The sequence below is a fragment of the Nicotiana tabacum genome, chromosome 23 (assembly GCF_000715075.1).
Source record: "Nicotiana tabacum cultivar K326 chromosome 23, ASM71507v2, whole genome shotgun sequence".
Taxonomy (NCBI): Eukaryota; Viridiplantae; Streptophyta; class Magnoliopsida; order Solanales; family Solanaceae; genus Nicotiana; species Nicotiana tabacum.
The window spans coordinates 45,157,412-45,168,013 of record NC_134102.1 but is presented as its reverse complement, the minus strand read 5'-3'; the positions used below and the strand labels follow the sequence as shown (position 1 = coordinate 45,168,013).

The 10,602-nt window shown below is 38.4% G+C and overlaps 1 non-coding gene across 1 annotated transcript; it reads right to left on the bottom strand.

The window, feature by feature from the left end:
- Positions 1–10,271: 10,271 nt before the first annotated feature.
- Positions 10,272–10,375, bottom strand: LOC142177839 (small nucleolar RNA R71). Its single transcript, XR_012706385.1, has one exon. It is a non-coding gene; the product is annotated as a small nucleolar RNA R71 (small nucleolar RNA).
- Between the last annotated feature and the right edge of the window lie 227 nt (positions 10,376–10,602).

Sequence of the window (10,602 nt, the reverse complement as noted above, 5' to 3'; positions counted from 1 at the left end):
AAAGAACCTAGCTTTATTATAAGGAATTGATTCATATAGATTGTATTTATTTTATTAAGTTGTTGTGGCTAGATTCGGGCTGTTTGGAGGCCGATTCGTGAGGCAAAGGCTTGTTGGAGTAGGGATTTGCACAGTTTGAGGTAAGTAACAGTTTTAAACTTGGTTCTCAGTGTATGAATCCCCGAAGTACGTGTTATGTTGTTGGTGTTGAGGTGACGCACATGCTAGGCGACATGCGTGTGGGCGTCCACCGTGGTAATTATGACCTGGTCGATTATGTGGTACCGTGTAGTCATCAAACCTTGCTGCTATTCATGTGATCCCTATGTGTTAGAGTAATTGAGTTGCAATCCATGTTAGAAATCATATCTAGGATATATGTTTATCCTGTTAAGTCCCACTAGGGTCCTTTATGCTGTTGAATTATTTGCTTAAATGGCAATTTTGTACTCAGTCACATCCATCATTTGCATGTCATATCTCAGTCTTTGTTACTATTTATTGTTGTATCATATATCATTGTTTGAGCTTATTGGCATGAGATTTGTGAGCCTGAGAAACTGGAGAGATTGATGACTGAGTTGGGGCCTGAGAGCCGTGTTGTAAGAGAGGTTGTGGATCGGGCTGCACGTCGCAGTAAGCCTTCTTGGCTTTTATATATATATATATATATATATATATATATATATATGGATCGGGTTGCACGCCGCAGCAGTTACTATATATTGCTTTATTATTATGGGATCGGGCTGCACACCGTAGCAAGCGAGATTGGCTTTATATTAGCGATTGGGCAGGATCCGCCCCTCCGGAGTCTAACATACTAGTAGTGAGCGCAGGTACCATTGAGTGCTAAGTGACTGAGTGGGATGAGTGAGAGGTGAGACAGTCAGATTGAGTACTCTGAGAAAGGGAGTACGTGAGGTTATCATTACGATGCATTACATGTGACATGTTTATTTGACATGTAGATATAAAGATGTAACATTTCTCATGTCAGTCATACTCGACATATTTCATCTGTGTTGAGCTTAAACTGTTGAACTTGAAAGCATGTCTACATTTCTGTACTGTGTAGTATCTCGTTATGAGTTTCTTTGAGATATTACTGTCGTATTTCCTGCCATATCTATACTGTTGTATTCTGGATTTGGACTGTACCTTTCTAATCTCGTCACTGCTTTCAGCCCAAGGTTAGTCTTGTTACCTATTGAGTACATTGGGTAGGTTGTACTCATACTACACTCTGCACTTGTTAGTTACTGTTCTAACTTTCTAGACAGTGATTTAGCAGTGAGACTATGTTATCATTTAGATGCTCATGTACTTAGTGACACCCGAATTTTGGGGGATTTTGTATTGAGTTGTGGTATTTTCTTATCAGTTATTAAGAGATTTTCACTATTTAAGCTTATTTAAGTATGTTTTAAATTAAATATGCATGATTATTTGTGAGTTGTCGGCTTGCCTAGTATTGCGATAGGCGCCATCACGACATGTGAGATTTTGGGTCGTGACAGATACATGTATAATTCATTGTATGACTACGCGAGCTTATTCTTTCATGCGAGAGATCATGTTTTAGGATTATAATTTCCTAATTGGCCAAGATGGGCATTTGTGAAATCATTGCTAAATTGATTTAGCCGTAGTCATTCTTCATATGTTGAGCCCCAATCCGCATTTTAATTATTATCATGTCCTTGTTCACTTTATTGATGAGTTACGAGGATATGCCTCTTGATGATAATTTGTTATCTTGCATTTTTGTGATTATGACACATGTGGACTTGTTGGGCGGATTAATTGGGGTGTTGGCATGAGGTTTCTGCCGTGCGATTGTGAGTGATATTGTTATTGTGTTGGGGTACAGAACCATAAGGGTAGATATCGATATTATAGAGCGATAAGGGTGAGTATTGTTATTACGGAGCGATAATGGTTAATATTATTATTACGGTGTGATAAGGGTGGATATTATTACTACGGAGTGATAAGGGTGGATATTTTTACTACGAAGCGATAAGGGTAGATATTGTTATTGTGACGAAATATGGAGTATGAGGTGACATATGCCTCTGTTTCTACTTGATGATTTGTTTATCAAAAATGGATTTTTCTACGTTGAGTTTTTATCACCTGCCTTAACAAGATTGTTGATATTGTACTCCTTTATATATATTTTTGTAGCCAGTTTTTAATATATATTGTATAGGTTCTTTAACTAGTGAGTATCACATGACTTGGACCTCGTCATACTTCACCGAGATTAATCTTGATACTTACTAGGTATAGATTTTAGTGTACTCGTACTACACTTCTGTACATTTTTGTGCAAATCCAGATGCTGGAGGTAGCACACCTCGTGAGTGAGCTTGTGACATATCGAGAGGATTCAAGGTAGTGCTGCATAGATGCCACTGATCCTTGGAGTCCCCATCTTTTATTTTATACTGTTGTATTTTCTTTCAAGAAATATTGTACTTATTGAGACTCGCTAGGTATTCTATTTAGAGCCCATGACTCTGTATTACCTGATTTTGGGAAGTTTGGCTTGTGTACTCATGTTTTGGCTTTATTGAAATTTTACTTCGCAGCTTTAAAATTATGAATTATTATGTCATATTAAAACATTTTTTATTATTGTGTGATTGGCTTACCTAGTCTTAGAGGTTAGGTGCCATTATGACCATTGGTGGAATTTTGGGTTCATGACAAATCTCCACCTCTCGAAGTCTAGGGTTCAAAATATGAGAGAATGGGTATGATTGCGAAATTACATCACTTATAAGTATGCCTAGTGGTAACCTTCACGAACGTGACCCTCAGCACCCCAACATGATGAACAACTCCATAGGTCAACGCGAATTGCGTTCCCTTCCCGCGAACTCGAAGCCCAAGCACATGACCATCCCCAGCCTCCACTCCTTCATGAATGCGCAAGCCATTATTCTTCACTCATCGCGAACGCCTCCTCAAAGTTGCGAAGGCGGGGAAGAAAAATCCTCCCCAACTCAAAAGCACTCCGTGATCATGATCCAACCTCCACGATCACGAAAAAGGGCCTGACACCAGCAAATATCTGCAACTTTCAAAAATGCTCAGGGTGGTCCAAAACTCACCCGAGTTACCCGGGACCCCATCCAATCACACCAATAAGTCTATAATCACTGACTGGACCTGTCATGACCCAAAATCCCACTATGTCGTGATGGCACCTAACCCAATCCGTTAGGGATGAATATAAGTTACAACTAAATTGTGAAATCAACAATATATATAAAAGAAGCTAAAACCAATTTCAATACAACTACCCCAAGGACTAGTAGTACAAGTCATGAGCCCCTATGATTCATATTTAGAAAGCGTATATGAAGAATAAATCTAATATCTGTTTGAAGTTTACATAAATGGAGATGAAAGCTAAACTACCATGAACAAGAGGTAGCTCAATATGGAACACAGGTATGCCTTCAATGCAAGGCTCTGTCTTCCATAGGTGAGCAACTCCAAGATATACACAGAAGGCGTAAAAGTGTAGTATGAGTACAACCGACCCTATGTACCCTATATGTATCTTGACTAACCTCGGTGAAGTAGTGACGAGGTTTTTAGGTCAAAGATGCTCACTAGTATAACCTGTGCTGTTAAATTTGTAATAGAAACAATACTAGAAATAACAAAGTAGATTACAGGAATAGGTACAAGAAGTAGTAAATGATTAGCTAAAAGAAATACGATTAAGTTCCTCATATCACAACCAAACCTTCTCTAACAGCTCATGTCATGTGGTTGAAACAATAACCACTAGTCAACATAGTAAACCCACAAATTTTCATAATGAGAGGAATGTGTTCAAGATAACAAATCAAATGGAACGATAACACCCTTCGAGCATTTATCTCATCCTCACCAAATACTTGTGTGTATGTCAAATCAAATGGCTCGACAACATCCTTCGTGCATTTATCTTATCCTCATCAAGCATATATATAACAGTACTATCTAGGTAGAAGGAATGCCAATAATAGTAACTACGGAGTAGAAAGTACACATATCATAGTAATAAACAAGTCAGAAGAATATGGAAAACGGTAACAGACGAGATGGGAGGCACAAAAGTAGTGACAACAAGTAAGGTAGAAAAACATAGATTTCAACAGCTAGTGAAGTAGAAGGTTTAGATGAGATCACAACAAATGTGCAAAAGGCCTATGTACATATACCAAAAAAGAAGGTAGACATGAACATAACAATAATTAACAAATAGAAGGTATGGATAGAACAGTAGCAGATAAGGAAAAAGGCAAAGACGTGACAACCACAAGCATCATAGAAAATATAGGTGCAACAGTAACAACTCTGGATAAAAGTATAAACATATACGCAAGGAAACAATATCACAATATAATGTATGTCTCTCATCCTCGCATGCACGAAAAAACCCTTCGCGCCATGAACACATGATAATATAAAAATCGTGGCACGACATCACCCTTTATGCTTTTACTCTTGTCCTCACATGATAATGTTAATGCAATGGCACGACATCACCCTTCGTGCTTTTACTCTCGTCCTCACATGATAATGTTAATGCAATGGCACCACATCACCCTTCGTGCTTTTACTCTCGTCCTCATATGATAATGTAAATGAAATAGCCCGGTGTTATCCTTCGTGCATAATAATGTATATGAAATGGAACGGCATCGCCCTTCGTGCTTTACACTCTTCCTCACATGATAATGTATAACAATGGCACAACATCACCCTTCGTGCTTTACACTCTTTCTCACCAAGCATATATATACATCAACAAAAAACAAGGTAGTAAACATAGATAACATCAAGAAGAGTGGTTAAGCAATATACACCACATGAACGAGAATCACAACTCTTGCACAATTAAATAATTCAATAGACTTCAAGAACCCCGTTGCTCAAGTGTCTCAACAAATCTCAAAAGTGATCTTCAACTCAAGTGTGGAACCCAAGTATCTCAAGGATAACAGTCGTAGCGATGTATTCATGATTTAGTATAGTTACGAACAAATTTGCACTTCAACGGTTTCACAAAGAGTCCATCAAATTAATCAAACGGTAATAGCCTAAAGCACGATCTCTAGTTTTGACATCCGTACTCATATTATCACAGAAATCAGGTAAAACCTAAGGCAAAAGAATCACAAAATTCATCAAGGTACAGAGGAGAATATAATTTCCCCCTCGCAGATGCATATATGCTCGTCACCTCGCATATACATCACCCCCACAATATCATTTTATTAGGAAATGTTCCCTCAACCAAAGCTAGGCAAGTACATTAGGCCAATTCAACACTCAAAATAGCCTTTCCCTTAAAATTCACCTCTGCTAGACTCAAATCTATCAAAAAATGACTTAACAATATCAAATAATGCAAGAGAAACCAATTCCGATTAATAAAGTTAGGATCCTTACACAATTCCCCAAAAGTCAACAAAAGTCATCCCCAGTCCCGCACGATCAAAACCCGAGTAGAAGGGTAGATCTTGACTACTCATAGCCTCACGAGTCCAAATATGTATTTGGTTTTCAAATCCGAGTCCAATTCGACTCTCAAATCTCAAATTTATATTTTTAAAACATAGTCAAAAATCCTCAAAATTTCTCTTCAAGTCTCATGATTTAGAAGTTAAATCCATAAGCAATCAAGATAAAAGTTAGAAATTGAGTCAAAATCACTTACCCAATAGTTAGATGTGAAAATTCTCTCCAAATATTACCTCTCACCGAGTCAAGGGTTAAAAATATGAAAGAATGGGCTAAAATCTAGAAATTCCAACTCTTAACCCAGCTGCAGATGATGCATTTGCGACCAAAAGTTCGCAATTGTGACCACATGTTCGCAATTGTGACCAAACTTTCGCAAATGCAGAGTTCGCAATTGCAACAAAAAGTTCGCAATTGCGAAGTACCAGCACCATCAATTCCAAACTTCACCGAAATTATCCGAAACCCCTAGAAAATCATCCTGAACCTCCCGGACACAAACCATATATGCATTTCAATCATAAAATACGCTATGGACCTGTTCGCGCACTCAAAACACCGAAAAGAGGTCGTCTTGACCCGATAGTGACCATGTTCAAACTCCAAATTCCTTAACTTAGCTAGTCTCTCAACCAATGATCAAAAACACACCCGAGCCCCTCGGGACCCCGTCGAATCATATCAACAAGTCCCAAAATATAACACGGACCTACTTGAGGCCTCAAATCCCACAACATAACATCAAAACTATGAATCTCACCTCAATTCAAGCTTTATGAACTATTTCAAATTTCAAAATTTCAAACTTACGCCGAACACTTCTAAACTCGGAATCACCTCAAATATTTTCACAGTAGTCTCTCTACCAATGATCCAAAACACGCCGAGCCCCTCGGGACCCCATCAAAACATAACACAGACCTATTTGAGACCTCAAATCCCGTAACATAACATCAAAACTACGAATCACACCTCAATTCAAGCTTACTGAACTATTTAGAATTTCCAAATTCCAAACCTATGCCGAACACCTCTAAACAACTCGGAATCACCTCAAATTTTGCACACAAGTTCCAAATGATACAATGAACCGTCTTTCAAAAAAATAATTCGAGCCCGATAACTCCGAAGTCAACTTCGGTTCAAACCTATGAACTTTCCAATCCTTCAAATTGCCAACCTTTTCCACATAGAGCTAAAACCTTCTAGAAACATCCAAATGCAAATCCGGACATACGTCGAAATCTAAAATCACCATCCGCACCTAACGAAACCATAAAAACTCCAATCTGAGGTCAAATTCATAAAAGCCAAACTCTGTCAACCCTTTCAACTTAAAGCTTTCATATTAAGAATCATTCTTCCAAAACAATCTCGAACCACTCAAAAACTAAAACCGACGATACGCATAAGTCATAATACAACACATGAAGCTACTGATGACCTTAAACCACCGAACAGAATACAAATGCTCAAAACGATTGGTCGAGTCATTATATTCTCCCCCACCTAAACATACATTCATCCTCGAACGTGCCAAGAGTCATTCCAAAGCCATCACTGCATAAACACACCATGCACATGGCCATGGGTGATCCCACGTCACTCCAATCCATATGAGCCCAACAACACAACCTAGCTGAAGATCCTTACTTGAACCTTAGTCCATAAATATTAAAACTCAGTCTCAAACATCTGAAATCCATTATATGATCTGATCCTTGTACATATGCACTATATCCATCCCAACAAACTGCATCAAGCCATAAATACACTACTAAGATCAAACCACACGATGTGCCACTTAAGTCATGCACTTACAAAAATAACTTCCGACCACAATAACTGCTCTTTACCAAATTTAATACCGGCAATATACTTTACATCAAATGAAACCTCATTTTGAAAATTTTTAACGCTGCTAATGATAAGGGATTCTTGCACAAAATCTTAACCACTATGAAATCAATAAGTCGAGGAGCTCCCTCATCCGACCAGGACCATTGCCAAATTCTGAGCGGTAATATAAAATTATTCTTCCACACATTCCTTATCCCAATACGATAGTGCAAATAATATAGTCAGAAACCTTATTTCACCCAATATATGCATCCCAACAGACAAGTCGCACCAAAGCCACATAGAGCACCACACGACGTGGTCCGTACACCAAACAAGTAATAACTTAGATATTATAGATAATAGTAAGAGGGTCAATTAAGAAGGCTATCAAGAAAGTTAAACATGCAGGGTAGTATTGACATCTTCCTTTGAACTATTTCCACAAAGTAGAAGCAAAACATATGAAATAAGCATAAGGAATCACATATAATCACAGTACCGTTACCGCATGCAACCCGATCCCACACACTACAGTTGAGGAGCACAACCCGATGCAATCATATCAATTTACGTGGAATATCCATTGAGCCAAATGCTCGTGCTCAATAAACACATGTGCATCAACATCAAGCATGATAAAGTGAACAAATATAACTATAGGGAGGCAAATATACATAACGAATTCGGAAAAAGAGGCAAACATGATGGTAGACTATAATCTCATATTTTAGTCGCTTATTACACCTCAATTTACTGCACTTTAATTGAGTTTGAGCTTTAATCGCTAGTATTTTGCACTAATTGTGTATTTTATGCCTTGTAGGAGTGATTACGAGCTATGTAGATGTTATGGAATGAATTCGAGTGATTTGGAGCTTTGAAGTCTGAGTAAAAGCCCAAGGGAATAAGCCGGGATCACGTTTGGGGGTCGAGAACCACGTCGGGGTAGCTAAAAAGCAAGAAACATCCGTACTCAGAGAAACTCCTAAAGCCGCAGCGCGTAGGGAGGCGCGTGGCGCGCCACGGCTTCCCAAGTTTCCCGAATCCTGTCAGAACAAGCTCTCTGAAATTTATCACAATCGCCTCGCGTGGCACGTTGCCCCATGCGACACGTCTGTGCAATATTTATAGAGTTATTATCCCAGTTTGCGCAGGAAAAGGTATTTTCATCTGGGCCCAACCCTACTTAGTATAAATACATGTAAAAATATTATTTTATGGACTTTTGACACATCTAAGACATAAGGAGGTTAGAAACAAGGTGGAGAAGCGAAAGCACAAGGGATTCATCATTCAATCCTCACTCAAAATAAGAGTTTGGATCGTTTTATGTTTTTCTTTATATTTGTGATGAAGTACTCCATATCCATGGAGTAGTTCTCTTTAGGGATTGATGGATTTAATGTATTTATATTTATTTATGGATATTAACTCTAGTTTTTATGCATTGAATCATTTTGGGTAATTTAATTATTTCATCTCTATTCACATGTTCATGTAATTTAGAGAGGCATACTTATGATATCTTTGCATTATCTTGTTGGTTGGATTCGTTAATTCTTCTTAGTAATCGAAAGAGGCTAGTTGAATTATTGTTTAGACCTAGTTAGGAGGATAATCGAGAGAGGAGTTCTCCTAAAGACCAATCCACTACGAACTCTTACATATCATCATCGAGCTTAAATTGGTTCATATTGTGAGGTTGAGACTTAATCGAGAGAGGAGTTTCTACTAAGCATTTGAACTAATACTTGAGTGAATTCGAGAGACTTACTTGAACATTAGAAGTGAATTAACTAGAGTTAAATCCTAGACAATTATCTTGCACCTATCCAATCAACCCCTATTTTCTCCCATTGATATCTTCCTTGTTTACGTTCGTTGCGATTGTCATAGTCAATTAGCTCAAGATTCTTAGTTAATTTTAGTTTTTAACATAATTCTCAACTGTTGATCATCTTGGATAGCAACCAAGCTATAAACTACGAAAATACTATTCAACTCCAGTCCATGCGGATACGATATTATATTATACTATATTCGACTAGCGAGCATATTTAAGTATGTGTTTTGCGCGCATCAAAATTTTGGCGCCGTTGCCGGGGATTGGCAATCAATAGTGTTTGAAATAGTTTGTAGTGTTAATTCAGGAATTTTTCTTTTATTTTATTTTATTTTTTCCTTTTTACGCTTAGTGTTCTTTGACCGTGCGCATGCTGCAGGTTAAGTTGGTGCATGACTCAATCTTCTAGGAAGGAAGTGCTACCATATGAACCGAAAATCGAGAAACAACTGCGACAACTGAGGAAGGAAAGAAATCTCCATGAGAATTTAGAGAAGGTTAAGCAATCCTCAACCAAAGAAATTATGGTAGGAGATGATGATAATGTTGATTTGGCAGCAAGAGAGGCAGCCCAGCAAAGAGAAAAATCTGCAAGGGATGCCGAGAAAATAACTCTTCGGATACACAACTTTTTTATGAGGAGGAGAGGGCTCAGAGAATTGTTCCGAATCAACCTTTGGGTGCTGGGAGACCACTTGGCGATTATGCTAGACCGGTCTACAACCAAGGCTTATCAAGTGTTAGACCACCTTCAGTGGCGGCGAACAATTTCGAATTGAAGCAAGGGTTGCTCCAAACTCTTCAGAATTGTTGTGTCTTCAGAGGAAAGCCAAACGAAGATCCAAATGCATATTTGATGGACTTCGAGGAGATTATAAACACCTTCCATTACAATGGTGTTTCACAAGATGTAATTTACTTAAGGGCATTACCCTTCACACTCAAAGATGATGCAAAGCAGTGGCTTAGAAGCTTGCCCCAGGGTTCAATTAGATCATGGGAGGAGATGACCAGAAAATTTCTTGATAAATATTTCTCCTCAGCTAAGACGGGCGAGTTTAGAAGTAAAATCCATAACTTCTGCCAGAAAGAGACTGAAATTGTTTTTGAAGCGTAGGAGAGGTTCAAGGAATTAGTTCGAAAGTGTCAACATAGCGGAATTGAACTCTGGATGCAACTCCAAGATTTTTGGGATGGTTTGACACCGACCTCACGTATAACATTGAGTAATGCAGTTTGAGGCCCTTTGATGATAAAGACGCCAGAGAAAATAGTCACTATTCTTGATGAATTGACTGAAGATGCAAATCAGTGGCCCTCTGAAAGTGCTGAAAGGAGAAGGGTGAATGGTGTTCACCAGGTTGATGCTAACACATCTGTGCAGG